The following is a 25,649-nucleotide window of genomic DNA, read 5'->3' on the forward strand; positions in this document are numbered from 1 at the left end:
TTTTCTAGGAGTTGGCAAACCGCTTTTAAAGCCAGAGCATCAGGAAAAAGTTTTGTCTTACATTGCTGACTCAGCCTCCAGCTCTATCGCCTCCTCTTCTTCAGTTGTAAAAAGTAAAAGCACTGAGTCGTCATTGGAGGCTCATGTTCATGAACCACACCTTTCCTTGTGTCCTTCACCCCAACCAAGATTGAAGGATGACGCAGGCCATACTACTGATTACTCCATGGAGCTGTTTTCACATACCATGCCTGGATTATCAAGTCAAATGGTGAATTACCCAGGCCAAGATGAATCTGACATGGAGTGCACTGATGCACAGCCGCTGATGGATGATTCTGCTGGTACATTCACTCAGAGCACTACATTGTCCTCGCAGTGTACAGAGCCAGATTCTGACCCTGATGAGACTCAGGTGCCCCTTCCCGCACACTATACCACCATACACGGTGACACAGAGGAAGGAGCACATGACATAGAAGAGGAGGTGATGGATGACCCAGTTGTTGACCCAGATTGGCATCCATTGGGGGAAGAGGGTGCTGCTTCCAATAGCTCAGATGAGGAGCATCCACAGCAGACATCGACATCGCAACAGCTGTTATCTGGCAGGCCCGGAGCACTCCAAAGACAGGTTCCAAACATCAAAAGAGTTGCTGGACAGCTTGTCCAGAGGGTCAAAAGATCACAGCGTGCTAGGCCGCAAAATGTCTGCCAAAGTAGGAAGAGTGCAGTGTGGCACTTTTTTGACCAAAATCCTCATGATCAGGCCAAGGTTATCTGTAAGAAGTGCGCAAAGACCTTTAGCCGAGGGAAAAATCTGAAAAATTTGAATACCAGTTGCATGCTTAGACATTTAACCAGCATGCACTTGCAAGCATGGACACAACACCAAACCTCAAGTGCCACATGTGCAACTGATCACAACGAAGGTAGTCAGCAACGCTACATTGTTTCCCCCACTGTAAGCCCACCGGTTAGCACAGCAGCAAATGTTGAGGTGTCGTTGCAAGGCCACAGCAGTCAGGGAATCCCACTGTTATATCAACGAAAGACTGATTCTAGGCCATCAGAAAGAACACCAACTCCATCACCATCATCAACCCTCTCTCAGTCCGCCCTGTCCACCGCTACTTCCACCATATGCAGCTCTCAAGTCCAGCTCACCCTCCCAGACACTATGAGTAGGTCAAGAAAGTACTCAGTCTCTCATCCGCGTACATTGGGTTTGAACGCCCACATTGCCAAACTAATCTCGTTTGAGATGATGCCCTTTCGGTTGGTGGAAAGCACAGCTTTCCGCGAACTCATGGCCTATGCAGTACCACGCTATGACCTACCCAGTCGCCACTTCTTCTCTCGCAAAGCCATCCCAGCCCTCCACCATCATGTGAAAGACCGCATTGTCCATGCACTCAAGCAGTCAGTGAGCGGAAAGGTGCACCTCACAACTGATGCATGGTCCAGTCGGCATGGCCAGGGCCGTTACGTGTCCATCACTGCGCACTGGGTTAATGTGGTGGATGCAGGGTCCACAGGGGACAGCGGTGGTGGGACAGTGCTGCCTAGCCCACGGTATAGGAAACAGTTGGCTGTAGGCGTTCGACCCTCCTCCTCCTCCTCCAGAAGCGAAAGCTCGTCCACAGAGCGCAGTCGTACGAGCACTCCATCTGCAGCTGCCACTGTTGCACACGATGTGTCCCCCTATCGAGCAGCTAGTGGAAAGCGTCAGCAGGCTGTGTTGCAGATGATGTGTTTGGGCAACAGACACACCGCCGAGGTGCTGGCCGAGTACTTGAAGCGACAAACTGAGTCATGGCTGGGCAGTGTACATCTTGAGGCAGGCAAGGTAGTTAGTGATAACGGCCGTAATTTTGTGGCAGCCATAGCCCTTTCAAAACTCAGCCATATACCTTGCTTGGCTCACACCTTGAACCTGTTGGTGCAGTGCTTCCTCAAAAATTATCCGGAGTTAACAGCCCTGCTCCAGAAGGTGCGAAGACTGTGCGCGCACATCCGCCGGTCGCCTGTACACTCCGTTCGTATGCAGAAGCTGCAGCAATTGCTCCACCTTCCCAACCACCGCCTCATTATCGACATTGCAACAAGGTGGAACTCCACCCTGCACATGGTGGAGCGGCTGTGCGAGCAGAGGCAGGCCATAATGCATTTGTGGGAGGATACACGGCCAGGCACTTTGAGAGCAGACATGGAGTTGACAGGTGTGCAGTGGTCAAAGCTGAAAGACCTCTGTAAAGTCCTTCAGTGTTTTGAGGAATGCACACGCTGGTAAGCGCAGACGACGCCATCCTAAGCATGAGCATCCCACTTATGCGTCTGCTCATGCAAACTTTGACGCACCTTAAGGAGCAGGCGTCTGCAGCCAATGTTGATGAGGAGGAAGAGGAGGAGGGAATCCTTGATGACATTCAGCCATTGTCTGCTCAGGGACCTCTCCTGGACGAGGTGGAGGAAGAAGAGGAGGAGGAGGATGATGGGGATGATTACTTAGGGGAGGAGGATGCATCTCGTGGGGCAAGTGAAAATGTTGGCGTGGCAAGGTCTGGTACAGGGTTTGTGCGTGACTGGAGGGATGTGGATTTGCCAGAAAGTGCTCCTCCAACCAGCACTCGCAGTGCATCATTGACACCGGGAACATTGGCCCACATGTCAGATTATGCCTTGCAGATCCTAAAAAGGGACCCACGCATTGCCAAAATGATGAACGATGACGACTACTGGTTGGCCAGCATCCTGGATCCACGCTATAAAGGCAAATTACAAAACATCATGCCACAGGAGAACCTTGACCTAATATTGGCTAATAAACAAGCAACTCTGGTAAATCGGTTGCTTGAGGCATTCCCAGCACACAGCAGCGGTGATGGTTCTCACACGAGCCGTACGGGCCGGTGTCAGCTTGGCAGAGGTGTTCGTGGTGCACACAGCAGAAGTGGCGTTGGAGACAGGGGTTTCATGACAATGTTGTGGACTGATTTTTCAAGTACCGCTCACACAACTGGTAATACTGCATCGATGGAAAGTGACAGGAGACAGCAGTTGTCAACTATGGTTACAAACTACTTTTCCTCCCATATCGATGTTCTGCCACACAGGTCATTCCCCTTTGACTATTGGGCCGCTAAACTGGACACCTGGCCTGAATTGGCACAATATGCCTTACAGGAGCTCGCTTGCCCAGCTGCAAGTGTGCTATCGGAAAGAGTCTTCAGTGCAGCTGGATCAATCCTGACAGAAAAAAGGACCCGTCTGTCAACCCAAAATGTGGATGATCTAACCTTCATTAAAATGAACCACGCATGGCTTTCCAAGGATTTTGTCCCACCTTCCCCTGATGACACATAGGGTGACAGAAAAATGGCTTGCTTTGGTCCACCTCTTCCTGGGACTTGACCTATTTCACCTTTTGCATCAGCTGAATGTCCAACATCAACATATGCCACTTTCTAAAACTCCCTAACTGTGCTGCCTCCCCCCCATGGCCGGGGTCACCACCTAGCGCACGACACCGTGCGAGTGCCGTTGCCGTGAACAGGTGGGTAGGCCGACTCTTGGGCGCAGGCACTGGCACAGGGTCCTTCATAGTGCAATCAAGTGTCTCTGACGGTGGTGGTGCACACCCGCCGTCAGACACACCGCCGTACTATGAGGGGCCCAGTGCCAGTACCGACGCCCACGAGTGGGCCCCCCTTGCTTGGGCAGGGCCCCAGCATTTGCAATCTTTACCTCTCCCTGCTCCTCCGCTGTGTAGTCTGGGCCGTCAAATCCATACTGTGCCTGACACCGTCTGAGCCTGCCTCCTGATGTATAGACATATATTTTGAATGTGTACGCTATCCATGCATGTTATCTGGGGATACGGTACCCTTTCTAACCTTTGTGCAATCACGTGCAATCCATACTGGGCCTAACACCGTCTGAGCCTGCCTCCTGATGTATAGACATATATTTTGAATGTGTACGCTATCCATACATGTTATCCGGGGAAACGGTACCCTTTCTAACCTTTGTGCAATCACGTGCAATCCATACTGGGCCTAACACCGTCTTCCTGCCTCCTGATGTATAGACATATATTTTGAATGTGTACGCTATCCATACATGTTATCTGGGGATACGGTACCCTTTCTAACCTTTGTGCAATCACGTGCAATCCATACTGGGCCTAACACCGTCTGAGCCTGCCTCCTGATGTATAGACATATATTTTGAATGTGTACGCTATCCATACATGTTATCCGGGGAAACGGTACCCTTTCTAACCTTTGTGCAATCACGTGCAATCCATACTGGGCCTAACACCGTCTGAGCCTGCCTCCTGATGTATAGACATATATTTTGAATGTGTACGCTATCTATACATGTTATCTGGGGAGACGGTACCCTTTCTAACCTTTGTGCAATCACTTGCAAGCCATACTGGGCCTTACACCGTCTGAGCCTGCCTCCTGATGTATAGACATATATTTTGAATGTGTACGCTATCCATACATGTTATCCGGGGATACGGTACCCTTTCTAACCTTTGTGCAATCACGTGCAATCCATACTGGGCCTAACACCGTCTGAGCCTGCCTCCTGATGTATAGACATATATTTTGAATGTGTACGCTATCCATACATGTTATCTGGGGATACGGTACCCTTTCTCACCTTTGTGCAATCACGTGTAATCCATACTGGGTGTGAGAACGGCTGGCGAGCTGTTAAGCAAGCTACAGCACCTGTGGTTTGCACACGTAAGTTTTTCATTTTTTCAGGAATGACGGTTAGGCCTAATTCCCGAACTGCGGTTGACCTGCACTTACTGGGAAATCATTGTTCGCGGGTAATAATTGTAATCAGTGATCCCCATCACTAACGTTGTTCAGCGGGTTATCTGCACCTGTAAGCGACAAACGCTGGCCTTTTCAGTGTAGCGCACATGCAGCCACGGACATGTAAGGGCATGACACACCAGTTATTGGCCAATCTCATGTACCAGAGCCTCACGTGTCCCTCTAGTAAGCCGGACTCGGACCGCGGGGCATGACGGAGTCTCGTTCGTTAACGGAATTAAGCTTGCAATGTGTGCATCTGTTCTGTAGCTGGCATGGTTGAGGTTTCCCAGGTGGAGTCGAATTTAACCGTAGGCTCCACTCCTGGTGGTGCCCTTCTGGACATTCCTTTAAGGTTCAGCTTTGCAACCATACTGCCCACGTAAAACAAACACTTTGCCTTCATGAACGCTGTTTGGAGGGTCATGACTCGTGGGAATAACGCCGCCCAATCAGTTAACCTGCTAGAGAGATCGTTCGTTGCTCCCAAGCATGACATCACACTCCCTAGGAAGAAGGTAATGCCACTGTGGCGACCGTACTCCTGGGGGCGACACAAGTGCACTGATGCCCAGCCACTGCTCGATGAATCTGCTGGTACATTGACCCAGACCACTACATTCCCCTCGCACGCTACACGACCTGAATCTGACCCTGATGAAACTCAGGTTACCCTTCCCATATATATAGTTCCATCTTACACGGTGACAAAGAGGAAGCTGCAGATGAAAGTGCAGGTTCGGCCCACCCACCATCAGACACACCACCGTACTATCAGGGGCCCTGTGCCAGTGCCGTCGCCAACGAGTGGGCCCCCCCTGCTTGCTCAGGATCACAGCACTTGCAAAGTTGAAATACTGTGCAGTGAGATGGAAGATGGGGACGACGAGGAGTCCAGACAAGTACAGGGATTCCCTAGCGAGGAGACTTATTTGATTGTTTTCAATGTTGGGACAGCAATTTTTGGGGAGCACTATACTCTGGAGAATGATAGATGGGGCCCACCATACACTGGAACATTCCAAAGGTGGACATCAGACACTGGAGCAGCATTTACAGGGCCCATTATACACTAGAGCATTAGAAATTGGGCCCATTATGTTTGGAGCATTATTTGGGCCCATAAGACAGTGGAGCTTCATCCATGGGGACCAACATATACTGTAGCATTATGTGGAGCTCATCATATACTGTTTCAAACATTATATGGGACCAATGATTTTGTATGGAGAAATAGATGGGCCTCGTCATGAGATGTAAAAAGTGAGGTATTTTTCATTGTACTATACCGCTATTTCTCTGCCGTATCGGAGCATGATGAGTTGTGTTATGTGTTAAAGGGGCGCTCTTTCGCCCAGGGCATATGAAAACCTGCAGCCGGCCCCCCCCCCACAACTTTAGCCAAATAACCCCCATTTTTCAGTGCGTAACTTGTATTATGAAGTTAATTAAGGTTGACAAGCTTAAGTAAGAAGAATTGATGCTTTTGGCATTCAAATGGGCACTGTAGGTGTGTTTCCTGTCCTCCTCTCACTGCCGACTTTTATTCCCCATTGACTTACATTGGGTTTCGTGTTTCGGGACGACCCCGACTTTTCCCTATAATCGGACGATCTTGCTCGACCCGACTTTTGGAAAAGTCGGGTTTCACGAAACGAAACGCGACCCTAAAAAACCAAAAGTCGCTCAACTCTAGTCACAGGTATGTGACCAGAGTTTGATTGGCTCTCTCAACCAACCCGTTCGTCTTGGGATGATATGCAGAGGACAAATTGAGCTCGATACTGAGTAGACTGCAGAGCTCCCTCCAAAATCGAGATGCAAACTGGGGACCTCGGTCACTGACTATTTTGTCTGGCATACCGTGCAAACGAAATACATGCTTTATGAACAGTGCAGCGAGACCATGAGCGGAAGGCAGCCGTGCGAGTGGCACCAGATGCACCATTTTAGAAAAATGATCGGTGACCACCCAGATGACCATGCTGCCATCAGATTTGGGCAGGCCGACCACAAAGTCCATGCTGACCATCTCCCAGGGTCTGTCTGCCACCGGCAAGGGATACAGAAACCCAGCCGGCCTCTACTTAGTGGACCTGTTCCGAGCACAAGAGACGCATGCTTGAATATACTCTTTAGTGTCCCGGGCCATGTGCGGTCACCAATAAGACCTTGCCAGGAATTCTGTGGTCCACTTAATGCCAAAGTGACCACCCACCCTGGACGAGTGTGCCCACGCGAGGACCTCCGGCCGCAGGCGAGGAGGGACAAAGGTCTTGCCCGGCGGAACTGCCTCAACAGCGACCGGAGCCACGGTCCTCAGGCTCTCCGTGGGGACAATTAGCCGAGTCTCAGCCTCTTCTTCCTCCGTTGAGACCACCGAGCGAGAAAGAGCATCTGCACGGACGTTCTTCTCTCCAGACAGGTAATGCAAGGTAAAGCGGAAGCTGGAGAAGAGCAACCACCTAGCTTGACGAGAGTTCAAACGCTGGGCCGATTGCAAATAGACCAGGTTTTTATGGTCAGTGTACACCTGGAAGGGAAACCGGGCTCCCTCCAGGATATGTCTCCACTCGGAAAAGGCCAATTTCATGGCCAGCAACTCCCTGTCCCCGATGGAGTAGTTTCTTTCCGCCGGTTAGAAGGTCTTTGAGAAGAAGCAGGGATGCTTCCAACCTTGAGCATCCTTCTGTAAAAGGACTGCTCCTGCACCAACGGATGAGGCATCTACCTCTAGGATAAAGGGTTTATCCACAACGGGACGGTGGAGGATGGGAGCACCAGCAAAATGGGTTTTCAGAGACGAAAAGGCCGTGGAGACCTGCTCTGACCAAATCTTAGGATTGGCTCCTTTCTTGGTGAGAGCGACCAAAGGAGCTACCAGTTTGGAGAAGTAGGGGATGAACTGGTGGTAATAGTTAACGAACTCCAAAAAGTTGCACCGCTTTTAGAGAATGGGGCTCCTGCCAGTCCATTACCGCTTGCAATTTGGCAGGATCCATAGCCAAACCCTGGGCCGAGATGATATAGCCCCGGAATGGCAAGGACTTCTGCTCAAACTGGCACTTCTCCAGCTTGGCAAACGGTCAAAGACCTTGCAGACGTCTCTCCGGTGGGAGGTCAAATCTGGAGAAAAGATGAGGATGTCATCCAGATAGACCACCACTGAGGTAGAGAGCATATCACGAAAGATGTCATTTACGAAGTCCTGGAAGACAGCAGGCGCATTACAGAGGCCGAAGGGCATGACCAGATACTCATAGTGGCCATCCCCGGTATTAAAGTCTGTCTTCCACTCGTCTCCTTCGCGTATGCGGATCAGGTTGTACGCCCCCCCATAGATCTAATTTCATAAAGATTTGGGCCCCTCGCAACCTGTCAAACAACTCAGAGATCAAAGGAAGAGGGTATTTGTTTTTTACAGTAATGGCGTTAAGACTTCTGTAGTCAATGCAGGGGCGTAACTCTCCACTCTTCTTCTGCACGAAGAAGAACCCTGCACCCGCCGGCGACACCGATTTTCTGATAAAACCTCTTGCCAGGTTCTCCTGGATATATTGTGACATGGCCTCCATCTCAGGGAGAGATAGAGGATACACGTGGCCTCTAGGAGGTTCCGCGCCTGGCAATAGGTCTATCGGGCAATTGTATGGATGGTGTGGTGGAAGCGTCGCTGCAGACTTTTTGGAGAAAACGTCCGCATTCTGCCGGTAGTGTGTAGGAAGCGCGGAAAGGTACGCGGGCACCTCCGTGGAGGCTACTTGGACACTGCCCCTCATGCACCTTCCCTCACAGTTCTTGCTCCAACCCAGTATACTCCCCGAAGACCAATCTATATGAGCGGAATGGTAGCGGAGCCACAGAACTCCGAGAAGCACCTGGTCGATGCCATCTGGCAAAATGAACAGGGACAATGCCTCGTGATGGGAGGGTGAGATCGAGAGATGCTGTCTGGTGTGTAACCTGAGATGGTAAAGGTGCACTGTCAACCACCCTGATGGTCATGGGATGGGGCAGTAGTACCAGCGGAATAGCGTGCTTTTGGGCGAAGGACGAGGACATGAAGTTCCCTTCTGCCCCGGAGTCCACCGTGACCTCTACCTCCCAGGTGGAAGCACTGCTATCTAACATCCCTCGGAATACTGGTTTGGGGGAAAAGGGTTTCATATCGGGCAGACCCCCACCTACTACCATGGTACGTGCTCATTTTTTTGAGCGCTGCAGACACCTGTTAGCCAGATGACCAAACTGTCAACGTTGGTAACAGCGTGCAAAGCTTTGCGCCAGACTCGACTTGGAGTCGGTGCGAGACACCTCCGTGGGTACAAGAGGTACAGAGAAGGTCGGAGCCAACCTATCCTTCTGTCTGGATTGAGCTCGCTCCAACCCACGCTCAGTATAAAGGAGATCAATGCGGGTGGAGATAGCAATCAGCTCCTCCAGAGATACAGGAACATCCCTGGTAGCTAAGGCATCTTAGCATGCCCCGCCAAACCCCTCCAGAACACAGGGATGAGTGCCTTATCAGGCCACTCCAACTCACAAGCCTGTGTCCGCAAACGGACGGCGTAATGGCTAACCAAAAGGGAGCCCTGTGTTAAAGCTAATAACTGGAGAGAGGTGTCGTGAGTGACCCGTGGTCCCAAAAAGACCTGTTTTATAGAAGTTAGAAACTGAGCAGCGCCCAGAACCACGGGGTCACCACGCTCCCTCAGCAGCATGACCCATTCAAACTCCCTGCCCAACAAAAGGGAGACGATAAACCCAACTTTCGCCCGCTCTGTAGGAAATTGTGCGGCCAGTAACTCAAGCTGGATAGATCACTGGCTCACGAAACCCCTGCAGGTGACGCTGTCACCAGAAAATTTATCGGGCAACGGGAGGTGGGACATTGTCAGCACAGGCGTGGATGTGGGCACACGCGAGACAGCCTCTGTGACTGTCTGGGCAGCGGCCATAGTAGCATTCGCAGCTGAGGTGGAGCTCTCAATAGCTGCCAACCTGCTCTCCAGCTGCCGAATGTACCGCTGTAGCTGCTGCAGGTCCGCCATTACTAGCCAGACCCTGGCGCTAGTATAATGTTAGGGATGGCAGAACGCACTAAATATTAAATAATACTGCTATTAAACTGCTGCTATAATAATGGCGGACGCACAATATGGCGGTATATCGCACACGAGTTGAACGTCACCAGGTGTGCACTGGGCGTACTCTGTTATCTTCACAGAGACGCCTAATGTACATTATTAACACTAATGCTGAGACTGTTGGACTCACAGGTCTCATAGAAATGCACGCACGGTATATGGTCACAGGAGCTTGGCACGAGGCAGCTACTGCGGACGCCCTAACGTGTTGCTGACGGGGGGCGCGGCAACGGACACAGCAGCTATACGACAATGCCCAGGAGGGGCGCACTGTTGGACGCTAGCTCTGTGGCTTGTAGCATGCCACTGACTGGCGCTGACTCTAAGGCTAAGTACCTATCCACACACATAATATCAGAGGGAGGGGATCTTAATGAGTCATTCGCAGGTTCATGCATCCATCATCATTCACACAGTAGCAATTAGAGACTATACTAGCGCATGGCCGAGCGGCCATGCAGACCTTTTATAGCCGTGCGCTTCTGGGACCTTCCAGATCTCTGAGATGGACCAATCAGGTCAGGGGAAGGACCTGAGCACGTGACTCTCGAACTCCAATGGGAGATCGTCTCGTGAGCATGCCCAGTAGCGCGGCGAGAGGACCTAGCCTCTGGAGTGGCAAGCTGCAGGACAACATGCGCTGCTATTGATGACCCAGAGGTGGCAGCAACAACCAGTCCTACAGAGCTGGACTGAGCAGAGCGTCTGTGACGCCAAGATTGCTGTGCAGGCTCCTGAGCGGTTGGTGGAGAATGGGAGACTGCTGGATGCAAGGCTCTGGATTGCAGCTGCAGGAACCCGACCCCTAATACTTCCACTCTGCACTCAGTAACACGTTTACTTCAGTTGAATATTATCTACTGTTAACTCTGACCTATACATTTTACATAACATTCACTTACTTGGTATCCTTTCACCTTATTGGACCATGTTGTATTCACATTTAGTTTTATATTTATTATATGCAGTACTTGAGGCTGGCTTTAATCCTGTTGCACATCCGTTTTTTCATTTTGTTTGACCACTTCATTTTGGAATTTTTAACCACACTTTGCATATTTATTTATTTTATTCCTTTGATTCTATACATGATCATATTAACATATATTTTAAATACTTACTGTATAATAATGTTGATATAGTGATATCTTAATGGATATTGCATTGCTATACATATATCTTGGTCATAGTTATGACTGTACTGAATATATTAATTTTTATTCCATATATTTTTGTACCCACTCTAAGGCTGCGGCGTTTCCACCAGAGAGTTAACGAGACAATGACACAAGTAAGTTCGACATAAGCATCTTTATTTTTGTCAACTTTACAAAATAAACTCAAACGTTTCCGTCCGGTGTGCAGCTGGTACGCCCATGTACATTTTAGTGCCATGGGCGCCTGCACCACTATAGGAATCTTGGGTGCGGTAATGGCTTTGCCCAAGACTCTGGCACCTGCACCACCGTAGGAATCTCGAGTGCAGTAGTGGCTTTTCCCCAGTCTCTGTCTTTGGAATGTGTTCAGTCTCACACAGCCAGGCACACTCAGGCAAAAATCCAGTTGTGCTGCACATGAAACCAACACTGAGACACTCAACACTTACCTGCAGGTTAAAATGTGAATCGTGGTCATGGGTGACTTGCAAAGCCTGGACTAGAGGTAAACATCCGTTCCACTACCTTTCTAAAGATCTTTCCTTAAATAAAAGCCCATATCAGATTTTCCTAAATATGACTTGGTTAAATATCTTGACCCAGTCCACACTTTTATTTTTTTTATTTAATCACCCGAGCTCCTCTGTCCCTGACAGCTATTAAAGTATGGTTTTCTCTGAGACACCACAGAGTTTCAAAGACAAACATAAATGACTGTGATAGTACAGCTTGTGGCTGATACATGATGCCCACGGTTCCTTTTAATTATTAGCTTAGAAAGATGGGGTAGAGAGTAGTGTGAGCAACCTCTTCTTAGAATCATAGAATGGTAGAGTTGGAAGGGACTTCCTGGGTCATCTGGTCCAACCCCCTACTCAAAGCAGGATTCACTAAATCATCCCAGACAGATGTCTGTCCAGCCTCTGTTTGAAGTCTTCCATTGGAGGAGAAATCACCACCTCTTGTGACAGCCTGTTCCACTCATCGATCACCCTAACTGTCAAAGTTTTTTCTAATATCTAATCTGTGTCTCCTCCCACTCAGTTTCATCCCATTGCTTCTAGTCTTTCCTTGTGCAAAGAAGAATAAAGATGATCCTTCTACAATGTGACAGCCCTTGAGATATTTGTAGACGGCTATTAAGTCTCCTCTCAGTCTTCTTTTTTGCAAGCTAAACATTCTGAAATCCTGTAACCGTTCCTCATAAGACATGGTTTGCAGACCGGTCACCATTCTGGTCACTCTTCTTTGAACTTGCTCCAGTTTGTTATGTCTTTCTTTAAACTGTGGTACCCAAAACTGGACACAGTATTCCAGGTGAAGTCTGACCAAAGAGGGGTAGAGGGGGATAATGACTTCACATGATCTATTCTGTATGCTTCTGTTAATACATCCCAGAATTGTATTTGCTTTTTTTGCTGCTGCATCACAGTGTTGACTCATGCTTAATTTATGATCTATTAGTATACCAAAGTCTTTTTCACATGTGCTGTTGCTTAGCCCTATTCCTCCCATTCTGTATATTCTATTTTCATTTTTATTGCCCAGATGTAGTACTTTGCATTTTTCCCTGTTAAAAACAATTCTGTTAGTTGCTGCCCACTGCTCCAGTTTATTAATACCTTTTTTAATCCTCTCTCTATCTTCTCTAGTATTAGCTATCCCTCCTAACTTTGTGTCATCAGCAAATTTAATCAGTGTACCCTCAATTCCTTCATCTAAATCATTGATAAAGAGGTTGAACAATACAGGGCCCAGGACAGAGCCCTGTGGTACCCCACTTCAGACATTCTTCCAACTGGATGTGCAGCCATTTACGACCACTCTCTGGGTCCGAGCACTAAACCAGTTATGAATCCACCTAACAGTTGCTTTGTCCATTCCATACTTAGTCATTTTTTCAATAAGGACGGTGTGAGATACTTTGTCAAATGCTTTGCTAATGTCAAGATATACTATATCTACAGCATTTCCCTGATTCACCCAGTCAGTGATTCTGTCATATAAGGAAATTAAGTTAGTCTGACATGACTTATTGGTTACACACCCATGCTGACTCTGGTTAATCACTTCATCCTTATCCAGGTACGTACATACATGTTGTTTAATAATTTGTTCAAAGATCTTTCCTGGTATAGAAGTCAGACTCACTGGCCTATAGTTCCCTGGGTCCACCTTCTTCCCCTTTTTGTAGATAGGAACAACATTTGCTCTTCTCCAGTCTTCTGGGACTTTTCCTGATCTCCAAGAATTTTCAAGGATTATGGAGAATGGTTAAAAATTTCTTCTGCTTTATCCTTCAGTACTGTGGGGTGTAATTCATCTGGACCTGGAGACTTGAATTCATTTATGTTAGCTAAGTATTCCTCATTATCTTTCTGTTTATACATAGCCTGGATTCTTCTATTCCTTTAATAGGGCAGTGAAGATCAGTTTCTGCGAGAAAACAGATGCAAAATAGGAATTTAGAAGTTCGGCCTTCTGAACATCCTATCTTACCATTTCATCATTTTCATCCTGTAAAAATCCTATAGCATCCTTGACTTTTCTGTCATGATCTGAAGTGATCTGACAATTTTAAAAGCACAGAGTGAATTTTTTTTCCTTTTGGCAAGTTGCCAAGGTGACTTGACTGTCCCCGGTGGTGGTTAGTGGTATCGCACCTTAGGTTTTCAGTTTAAAGTTCTCTGTAATTATGATTCAGGTGTGGGGCTCTATAAATGAGTCTCAGGGTGTGCAATCACGGCTGGTGATATTGATTCATTCATTGATTCTGAGTTGGTGAGAGCCTGGTGGAAGGATTGAGCTGAGGAGGAGTCCTGTGCAGCTTAGCCAGGGGGGATGTGTGTCAGCTATGGTGTCTGGACGAAGGGCTGGCATGGCATGGTGGGGTCGCAGTGATGGTGTCAGCAGGAAGTGTCTGCATGGTCTGGTGGAGTGGCGACTATGGAGAGTGGCACTCACCTTGTGGGACTTGGCTGCTGAACTGGACTCAAGCATGCTTGCCTTCGTGGCAGAAGCTGAACTCATCTCTGGGACTCTTTTACTAAGCAGCAGCAACTGGTGGTGGACTCTGCTCCAAGGCTGCACTATGGTGATGGATTCGGGTGGAGGAGAAGACGCACGCAGGTGGAGGGCTCTGTTGCAGGAGCATAAGCACAGAGCATAAAGCTAAGTAGTGTCCCCCTGTATTGTCTCTTTCCCTCATGTGTGTTATTAGTGCAGTGGTGGGATTAGTCTCCGCACCGCCCAATTCCCTAGTGAGGGTTTAGAGTCAGGGCGAGCAAGGGTTAAAGGTTCGCGTGCGGCGACAGGTGCGGAGCCTGTATAGGGAACGTAAGGAGTGCAGGGACTCTGGCTCAGGGGAGCTTAGGAGGTCTCCTCGTCCCCATTCCCTATCGCAGGGCCCACCATTGTTAATGTTTCCCAGGTCCCCCTTATTATTTAAATTCGCCTTACTGGAGGCGGGGTTTCCAGAATTTGTATTAACGTGTAATACCTAAATTCGCCAGGTGGAGGCGGTGTATCCATCTGCACGTTTTATTATTTAAATTCGCCCCACTGGAGGCGCTGTATCCAGGGTCACGTGTGTTATGGGTCCGCCTTGCGGTTTCATCTGCGTCCTGACACACGTTGACCGTGACATTATCACCAGCCCTACAGTTTTTTTTTCTGGTGAGCTTTGGCCATGTGGAGACCTGTAAGTAATTGCTGCCGGGCCTCACTGAGGTGAGTGGGGAGCGGCAAGGTGTGTTAGAGCCGCTGCAGCAGCAGTTATCTGGGTCTGGGGCCTCTGCTCAGGCAACCAGGAAATCAAAATGGCGGCTTTGGCAAATTGCGGGTCTGGCAAAAGCCCCTTGAGTCGCTGCTGGGGAGCGGGACTTGTTCATACAGGCGGACGTAACCAGAAAGGTGGGTGGAGTTGGTGATCCCCATTGTGCTGTCTGGGGTTCCCCGAGGTGAAGGGGTACGTCCCTGTAGTGAGCAGACTGGTGTATAGTCCGTGGGGCACACGCCAAATCTTCCATACCATTGAAGAAGCCGCCCCCTCCTGGTCGTGTGGAGGTGACCAGCGAGTGTATATTTCCTCCACATCCCGGTCCCTTCACCTCCAGGTGTGAGCAGCAGGTGCACTGCGGGGGAGTAGGGACAAATCTCAACTCTCGCCATTAACCAACCCTGGGAGGGACAGACCTCATGGTGAAAGGGTTGGAGGGTGGTGTCCCTTGGTGAATAGCGGGAGAGTGAGTGTGGTGACAGCAGGGGGACGCCTCTGTTGTCGTGTCCAGAAGGAGTTCACCAAATATATGACAAATGAATGTGTGCAATAAACGTTCAGGTCCGGACCTGTGTGTGAACGAGCATGTATGGTGCCCACCAAAAAACATCTTGTGGAAGTGTGTTGTGGAGCCTGATCAGCTCATAACAAACACATATATAAACTCGTTCCCCAGGTCGGTGCTGTGGAGATGAGTGGTGCCTCCAAAATGAACTTTATTGCCAATACCAGCGGTGTGTTTGTCATTATCCTGAATTCAGGTAGTGGTGGGGTGAACTCAGGATCTGGGCGTCCCCGCTGTAGGTTTTTCCCTAATGAGGAGTGGTCTTGAGGGTCCAGAGGCCCCTCATTAAGGAGGGGGTACTGTCATGATCTGAAGTGATCTGACAGTTTTAAAAGCACAGAGTGAATTTTTTTTCCTTTTGGCAAGTTGCCAAGGTGACTTGACTGTCCCCGGTGGTGGTTAGTGGTATCGCACCTTAGGTTTTCAGTTTAAAGTTCTCTGTAATTATGATTCAGGTGTGGGGCTCTATAAATGAGTCTCAGGGTGTGCAATCACGGCTGGTGATATTGATTCATTCATTGATTCTGAGTTGGTGAGAGCCTGGTGGAAGGATTGAGCTGAGGAGTCCTGTGCAGCTTAGCCAGGGGGGACGTGTGTCAGCTATGGTGTCTGGACGAAGGGCTGGCATGGCGTGGTGGGGTCGCAGTGATGGTGTCAGCAGGAAGTGTCTGCATGGTCTGGTGGAGTGGCGACTATGGAGAGTGGCACTCACCATGTGGGACTTGGCTGCTGAACTGGACTCAAGCATGCTTGCCTTCGTGGCAGAAGCTGAACTCATCTCTGGGACTCTGTTACTAAGCAGCAGCAACTGGTGGTGGACTCTGCTCCAAGGCTGCACTATGGTGATGGATTCGGGTGGAGGAGAAGACGCACGCAGGTGGAGGGCTCTGTTGCAGGAGCATAAGCACAGAGCATAAAGCTAAGTGGTGTCCCCCTGTATTGTCTCTTTCCCTCATGTGTGTTATTAGTGCAGTGGTGGGATTAGTCTCCGCACCGCCCAATTCCCTAGTGAGGGTTTAGAGTCAGGGCGAGCAAGGGTTAAAGGTTCGCGTGCGGCGACAGGTGCAGAGCCTGTATAGGGAACGTAAGGAGTGCAGGGACTCTGGCTCAGGGGAGCTTAGGAGGTCTCCTCGTCCCCATTCCCTATCGCAGGGCCCACCATTGTTAATGTTTCCCAGGTCCCCCTTATTATTTAAATTCGCCTTACTGGAGGCGGGGTTTCCAGAATTTGTATTAACATGTAATACCTAAATTCGCCAGGTGGAGGCGGTGTATCCATCTGCACGTTTTATTATTTAAATTCGCCCCACTGGAGGCGCTGTATCCAGGGTCACGTGTGTTATGGGTCCGCCTTGCGGTTTCATCTGCGTCCTGACACACGTTGACCGTGACATTTTCTTTTACTTTTGACATATCCCCCAAATCCTTTTTTATTGCTTTTGACATCTCTCGCAAGCCTTAATTCATTGTCAGCTTTAGCTAATCTGATTCGTGCACTGCACGTTCTGCAGACAACATTATATTGTTCTTTAGCTATGCCTTCCTCTTTCCAATTGATAAACATTTCTTTCTTCCTTTTTTAGCATGTGTTTAAGTTCTGTGTTCCTCCATCCTGGTTTCCTTAAATGCTTCGTATTCTTCCCTCTTTTGGAATTGATAATAATTGTGCTTTGAGAATCTCATTTTTCACAATTTCACATCCTTCCTGGACAGTTTTTGTCTTTAAGGATATCCAACCATTGGATCCCTCTGATTCTCTTTCTGAGTCCCTAAAAATCTACCAGTCTACCTATCTAATAACCTTAAAGTTTGAGTCTTCACAGGTCTTCCTCCTCTAGTTATCCAAAATTCTAAAATAGCATGGTCTCTACCTCCTAGGTTCTCTGTTGTGAATTCACTTTCTGGTCTACCTCTGGTTGCTGGTGAGAGTGGCGGAGCTGGTTGCATTGACAGAGGAGTCATGAGTTCTCTTTCCGGGCTCCCTCTGGTGGTTGCAGGAGGTAATGAAGCTGATCTAATTAATAGAGACCTGCCACCTGATAATGAGGACGACGATTGGACATCTGGAGTCTCTGACTGGATTTAAAACAGCCGACTCCCTCTGTCCATGCTGGTGATTTTTCCTGCCTCCTGAGGTCTTAGTTTCCAGTTCAGTCCCTGCATTCTCAAGCTAAGTGTTCTTTGCTATTGTTCACATTTGATTTGGTTTTGTCTATTCAGTTTTGTGTGCTCCGCCAGCCCCGGCTGGGGCTGTGCTGAATTTCCATCCTTATGTTACTGTTTGTGCCAGGTTGCTTTTTGTCCCTTATTAGATTGGCCTCTTTTTGCTCTGTTTTCAGAATATGCCAGAGTGCTGATTTAGTGGGCGAAGTCTAGTGACTTCCGGGTTTTTTTTGCTATCAGAAGTGTTGGACATTTTTGCAGGTTATTTTGGCGTGATTGCAGACAGCATCTTTCCTTTCCTGTCCATTCTAGTTATTGTGGGCCCCACTGTTTGCTCAGCCTATTTTCCTACCTGTGTTTGTGTTTTCATCTTGTCTCACCAACAATACATGTTTGGGGGCTGTCTATTGCTTTGGGGTCTGCTCTGGGGCAGTTTAGATTTCCCCTTTTCTTGCTTTAGGCTTATTTAGTCCTCCGGCTGTGTCGAGGCGTCTAGAATCATCGTAGGTATGCTCCACGGCTACTGCTAGTTGTGTGGATAGGATCAGGGGTCTGCAATCCGCTTAGCTACCAACCTCTCTGGTTTTCTGTGGCTTAGCTTGGTCTCGTTTTCCTCCTCGGTGACCCAATCATAACAGAATCACCAGCCTAAACCGCAGATTCTAGGGTACTCAAAAGCAGGAAAGAATTGTAAAAAAATTTTTTTTTTTATGTGTATTTTTCCTCTTTTTCTCTGGGGCCGTAGGAGGATTTTTTCTTTAATGGAGATTAAGCAATTGTCTGATCATGTTGAGCAGCTCGCTGCTGGAGTGCGGGGATTTTCCGGCTATCTCGCTCAATCACATGCTGTTGACCCAAAAATCCCTACTCCTGATGTGTTTTCTGGGGATCGGTCTAAATTTTTGAATTTTAAGAATAATTGTAAATTACTTCTTGCCTTGAAGCCTAACTCATCGGGGAGCTCTGTGCAGCAGGTTAAAATTGTCATCTCCTTGCTGCACGGCAATCCCCAGGATTGGGCTTTTTCTCTGACACCTGAAAGTCCTATTCTGACTAATGTGGATGCATTTTTTCAAGCCTTGGGGTTGTTGTATGATGAACCTAATGATATTGATCAAGCTGAGAAAACCCTATTGGCATTGAACCAGGGTCAGGATTCTGCAGAGGTATACTGTCAAAAATTCCGAAAGTGGGCGGTCCTTACTACATGGAATGATGGCGCCTTGGCAGCTCTCTTTCGGAAGGGTTTATCAGAAACCGTAAAAGATGTTAGGTGGGATTTCCTGTTCCCTCTGGTCTTGATGATTCTATATCTTTAGCCATTCAAGTTGATCGGCGTTTACGTTAACGCAAAACTACACGAGAGGTGTTGCCGCCTTTTGAACAAACGTCTGAACCCATGCAATGTGATAGGGTTTAGTCCAGGGCACAACGTCAGGAGTTTAGAAGGCATAATAAGCTGTGTTTTTTCTGTGGAGACGCCTCTCATATTATTTCTGTCTGCCCTAAGCGAGAGAAACGTTTTGCACACACATTTGCTGTTGGCCGTGTACAACCTAAGTTCCTTTTGGCAATTACTCTGATCTGCTCCTTATCCACATTTTCCGCAAAGGCTTTTGTAGATTCAGGAGCAGCTTTGAATCTGATGGATTTGAATTTTGCTAAACGTTGTGGTTTTCCCATGATACCTCTGCGGATGCCTATTCCTTTGAGGGGTATTGATGCTACTCCTTTGACGGAGAATAAACCTCCGTTTTGGACCCAGGTGTGTTAGGCATCGGGTTCCTGCCACTGCACAGCAGGAATCCAGAGCCTTGCACCCAGCGGTCTCCCATTCTTCAGCCGCAGTGAAGCCTGCTCAGCAGATTCGCCGGTCCCGGCGCTCTGCCCAGGCTTAGGCGTAGGTAGGTCTTAATTTGAGTCAGGCATCTGGCCTCACCAGGGACTCGGCACACCTCAGTGCACGCAGTGGCGGATTAAGTGGACTATGGGCCCGGGGCTGTTCATAAAACCTGGGCCCCTGTACCCCCCTTCCCACCTGAGCACTGCGGTCCCCGTGCGGGAATTGACAGCCGTACGGACCGCAGCACTTGGTTTGCTGCGGGTCCATACAGAAAACCCGCCACCATTCCACCACGTGTGGACATGGCCTAAAAAGACGTTGCACATAAGCTGTAGGCCTACGGCCAATACGCACAAAATCGCCCAACGTGATCCTGGCCATAGGGGATCCACTTTAATGTCCCCACTTTAATTTGAAGTCCCCTTACTTCATCCATTGCAGTCCCCTATCACCCACTCACTTCATCTGCAGTGCCGCTTCATCATTTGCAGCCCCTTATCCCCCCTTCCATTTCATCATGTGCAGTCCCCTTCCCCCCCAACTTCATGTGCAGCCCCACTCCCCCATCATCATGTGCAGTTAATTTTACCCCCACATCATGTGCAGTCCCCCTTACCCCCAATTCATCATGTGCAGTCCCACTTGCCCCTTAATTCATCATGTGCAGTCCCACTTACCCCTTAATTCATCATGTGCAGTTCCCCTTACCCCCAATTCATCATGTGCAGTCCCACTTACCCCTTAATTCATCATGTGCAGTCCCACTTACCCCTTAATTCATCATGTGCAGTCCCACTTACCCCTTAATTCATCATGTGCAGTCCCACTTACCCCTTAATTCATCATGTGCAGGCCCACTTACCCCTTAATTCATCATGTGCAGTCCCACTTACCCCTTAATTCATCATGTGCAGTCCCCCTTATCCCCCACTTCATCATGTGCAGCCCCACTTATCCCCCACTTCATCATGTGCAGCCCCACTTATCCCCACTTCATCATGTGCAGCCCCACTCACCCCCACTTCATCATGTGCAGCCCCACTCACCCCCCTTCATCATGTGAAGCCCCCACTCATCCCCCCTTCATCCTGTGAAGCCCCCACTCACCCCCTTCATCCTGTACAACCCCAGTCACCCCCCTTCATCATATACAGCCCCCAGTCACCCCCCGTCATCATATACAGCCCCCAGTCACCCCCCCGTCATCATATACAGCCCCCAGTCACCCCCCTTCATCATATACAGGCCCCAGTCACCCCCCGTCATCATATACAGCCCCCAGTCACCCCCGTCATCATATACAGCCCCCAGTCACCCCCCGTCATCATATACAGCCCCCAGTCACCCCCCCGTCATCATATACAGGCCCCAGTCACCCCCCCTTCATCATATACAGCCCCCAGTCACCCCCCTTCATCATATACAGCCCCCAGTCACCCCCCCTTCATCATATACAGCTCCCAGTCACCCCCCTTCATCATATACAGCCCCCAGTCACCCCCCCTTCATCATATACAGCCCCCAGTCACCCCCCTTCATCATATACAGCCCCCAGTCACCCCCCTTCATCATATTCAGCCCCCAGTCACCCCCCTTCATCATATACAGCCCCCAGTCACCCCCCCTTCATCATATACAGCCCCCACTCACCCCCCTTCATCATATACAGCCCCCAGTCACCCCCGTCATCATATACAGGCCCCAGTCACCCCCCCCTTCATTGTGTACAGCCCCCACTCACCCCCTCCCCCATTTAATTCATTTTATAAATAAAAAAAAATAAAAAAAGTTCCCCATACTTACCTCACAGCCGGCTCGCGCCTCTGCTTTCAGCATCCTCCGGGACATGTCGGCGCGTGCACGATGACGTCATCGCGCACGCCCGACATCTGACCCGGAAGTACAGCCGGAGGGAGCCGGAGCTGAGCAGCCGTCAAGGTGACGGCCGTGCACAGCTCCCGGCCCCTCATAGAATGTGACGCGGGCGGCTGTCTGCTGCCGGCGGCGTCACAGCACAGGGCACGGCCGGCCCTGTACAGGTGCTGGGGGAGCGGTCCGGGTGGCATTTGCCTCTCTGCCACTCGGCCCAGCCCGCCCCTGCCCCTGGGCCCCTGGGCCCCCAAAAAACCTTGGGCCCGGGGCGACCGCCCCATCCGCCCCTATTAAGATCCGCCATTGAGTGCACGTGCTCCATAGCCAGCGTCTATAGCGGCGCTCGCGGCAGCGACATAGCGCGTTCAGTGGGCCTAGAAGGACTCTAACCCCATGTCCTTGGGGTACAGTTCTGTGGCCGTACACTGTGCGCTCTTTTGGCCGAGCTCTGTGAGTTAACAGGCTCCGGCATCTTCTTTCAGCGGTGGTGCGGCTCTGTGCAGTAACAGAGTTCGCCCTGTTCACATTGGGTGACGTAACCCACCCTCCTCATAGGAGTTATGACTGTGCAATTGAGTTGATGCCCGGGTGTAAATTTCCCAAGGGTCGACATTTCAACTTATCGGTACCCGAACATGATGCTATGCGATCTTATATCAAGGAGTCATTGGAGAAGGGTCATATTAGACCATCCTCTTCACCCATAGGTGCTGTTTTTTTTTGTAACCAAGAAAGATGGTTCATTAAGGCCTTGTATTGACTATCGTTCCCTTAACAAAATTACGGTTAAATATTAGTACCCGTTACCCCTGATTTCTGATTTATTTTCCAGAGTTAAAAGTGCCTGCTGGTTTACCAAGCTTGACCTCAGGGGAGCGTATAATCTTATTCGCATCAAGCACGGGGATGAATGGAAGATGGCGTATTTTTTAGATGATTTTTATTTAAAAGTTGTCAGCATGAAACTTTGACAATACATTTAACTTTAGCATATAATATAAACCATGTTCAACCTGACAGGCGATATAACTGTACTTACATCCTAAATCCCCTACCCTCCCCCCATCCACCCTAAACCCATCCCTTTAAATCATTGCACTTATCACATACCATGTCACATTTTGAATCTTTTTTCGAGACAGCCACTTAAGATCCCTGTTTAAAGTACCAACACAGAGGGTCAAGGGCACATAGGTAGATGCATTCTTTCTCTCATAAGAGCCTCCGAAGCCAGGCCTGGGCGCTCCATCCAGCCACCCCACACATTCTCAAACTGCATTAGTTGACCTCTTTTCGCATATATGTTCTGTTCCATCAAAATAATAAAGGTAACCTTATTAATCAGTTCCTGTCTAACTGGCGGTTTGTCATCTAACCAGTGGGCCGCAATGAGCTTTCTGGCAGCATATAGGATTCTGGCTATGGTCAGCTTCCCCCACTCATCAACTGCAATATCCTCCATGCATCCCAATACACACGTCAGTGGGTTCCTTATAAGATCCACTCCCATTGCCTCCTGAGTCAAATTAAGTGTTTGTACCCAAAAGTTCTGTAGGGCAGGGCAGGACCACATCATATGTAGGAGATCTGCCCCATCCTCAGAGCAACGCGGGCAGCAAGAATCTCCCCTCAGGCCTGCCCTCTTCATCCAGACCGGGGTCCTGTATACCCTATGTATTAGGTAGAACTGTGAGACTCTCTTGGCTTCGCTCATAGAGACCTTGGGGATGAATTGTAATATGCTCTCCCACTGAGAATACGAGATTGGTCCCACATCCTCCTCCCATTTTTCTCTGGACTTAGCCGGGTGCCTTACTAGGAATGAATCCAAAAAACCCCTATATACGAGGGAGATGAAACCCCTAGTGCCCCTCAGTGACCCTATAAGATTCACCATCTCACCATCACATCTGATTGAATCACTATTCTTGATATTTTAAGCTGTTGATCGACTGCATGCCGCAGCTGCAGATATTGAAAGAAGAGAGATTGACTAAGAGGGAACTCCCTCCTGATCTCTTCAAAAGTCTTAAGCATGCCGCCAACCAACAGCTGTGACACAAACCATATCCCGACCCTTCTCCATTGAGCAAATCCCCTCAGACGTATTAACTCCCCCAGTCTCGGTTCAAACCAAACCGACGAAAAGCGCGTGAACTCCGTAATGCCCCTCCATTGTCTAACTCTTTGTCAAATCTTGTCCACCATAGCGATCGTTGGGAGCCTTTTAGGGTTCACCCGGAACCTACCAGCCTCTAGACTAGCCAGCAGTGGACCTCTGCCCACTATAAACTCAAGGACCTTCCCGGCCGATGTAGATTGAGTTGGCTCCCCCCACCCCACCATATGCTGACATTGGGATGACACATAATAAACCCACGGGTTTGGGATTGCCAGGCCCCCCTCCTCTTTTGACCTCTGTAGATGTTCAAGTTTAATGCGTGCCCTACTACCCTTCCAGATCAAGTCCCGGAAAAGAGAATCAATCCGGTAGAATTTACTTTGCGCCAACCAGACAGGCATATTATGAAGTATATATAGGAGCTGGGGCATGAGGATCATTTTTAATAAATTTGCTCTACCTGCCACAGACAGGAATAGTTTCTTCCATGCTCCAATTTTTTGTTGAAACTTATTGATAAGAGGGGTAAGATTAAGCCGTTCATATTCCTCCAATTTAGCCGATACCACAATGCCCAAATATTTAAACTCCCTAACCACCCTCAAAGGGGTCCCAGGGTCTAGCGCCAGGGGAGCAGCCGAGTCCACGGGAAGCAACACGGATTTATCCCAGTTGATAGTCAGTCCAGAAATAGAGCCGAATTTACCAATAACTGCCATAGCCGAACTCAGGGAGTCGCTCGGGTCAGCCAGAAACAGCAGCACATCATCCGCGTATAAAGCCACTTTCTCTACGTGGCAGTCATATTGGAATCCCCGGATATCCGTAGTACCCCGAATCTTTGCCGCTAACGGCTCTACCGCAATCGCAAACAGCAGGGGGGACAGGGGACACCCCTGCCTCGTTCCCCTATATAGGGAGAAACTCTCAGACAGCAAACCATTTACCCGTATTTTAGCACTAGGGGATGTATATAGAAAACGCACCCAACTCACAAACTGATCACCAAATCCCATGGTTCTCATTACCGCCCACAAATACCTCCACTCCACACTGTCGAACGCCTTAGCGGCATCTAGGGAAACTATTACCCTCTGTCCCACATTATCCGCCCTCGCCTGCATGTTTAAGTATAATCGCAGGAGATTTATAGCTGTGGATTTATTGGGCATAAACCCTGACTGGTCTTGGTGAATTAGGGATTCGATGACCTTGTTAAGTCGGTTCGCCAGCATTTTGGCCAATAACTTAATGTCAGTGGTCAACAAAGAGATCGGACGATATGAAGCTGGGTCCGTCAAATCTTTTCCCTGCTTTGGTAGGACAACAATTATCGCCTCTCGCATGGAACGGGGCAGCTCGCCCCCCGCCAAACCCGCAGAGTAAACCTCCATCAACTTGGGAAGCAACACCTCCTTGTATTTTTTGTAGACTTCCCCTGGGATACCGTCCCCCCCCGGGGCCCTGTCACTAGGTACAGAGGCCAGAGCTGCCTCAAGTTCCTCCATATCAAAGGGCTCCTCAAGAAGCCTCTGCTCCGCTAGTGAGAGTCGTGGAAGCTGCACCCCCACTAAAAAGTTATCAATTTCCTCCTCCGACGGCTGCACGTGTGACTGGTACAGATTGGAGTAAAATGCCATCATCACCTCCAGTATGGCCCTACTGCCTGTATGCTCACATCCATCTTTCCCCTTTAATTTAGCAATATACGCCGATTCCCTTTGGGCCGCCACCACCCTGGACAGAAGGTGACCCACTCTCTCTCCCTCCTCGAAAAACTTCATTGTGCAGAACAGCCTTTTCCTCTCGGCAGTTTTCATAGTCATATTACAAACCTCTCTCTGCGCTGATCTCAAACGGTCCCGGGCCTCAGGGGTTTGCTCCTCAATTAGTGCCGTCTCTGCTCCCTCTAATGACCTAATCAATTCCTGGTCTCTCCTGCCCGTCTCGGTCATAACTAGCGATATGTCTTTAATGCACAGCCCTCTAAAGTAGGCCTTCATGGTTTCCCATACCATTAATACCGAGGCCGAGCCCATATTAATTTTAAAGAACTCCGTCAGGTCAGCCCCCACATGGCCGTCCAGATCAATCAGCTGGAGCCAGAATGGATTTAGCCTCCACAGGGGTCTCCTGGAAAATTTGGAGCCCTGCCCCTGAAGCA

This window comes from Dendrobates tinctorius, unplaced genomic scaffold (assembly GCF_039654945.1).
Source record: "Dendrobates tinctorius isolate UK_male_01 unplaced genomic scaffold, ASM3965494v1 ptg000022l, whole genome shotgun sequence".
Lineage (NCBI taxonomy): Eukaryota > Metazoa > Chordata > Amphibia > Anura > Dendrobatidae > Dendrobates > Dendrobates tinctorius.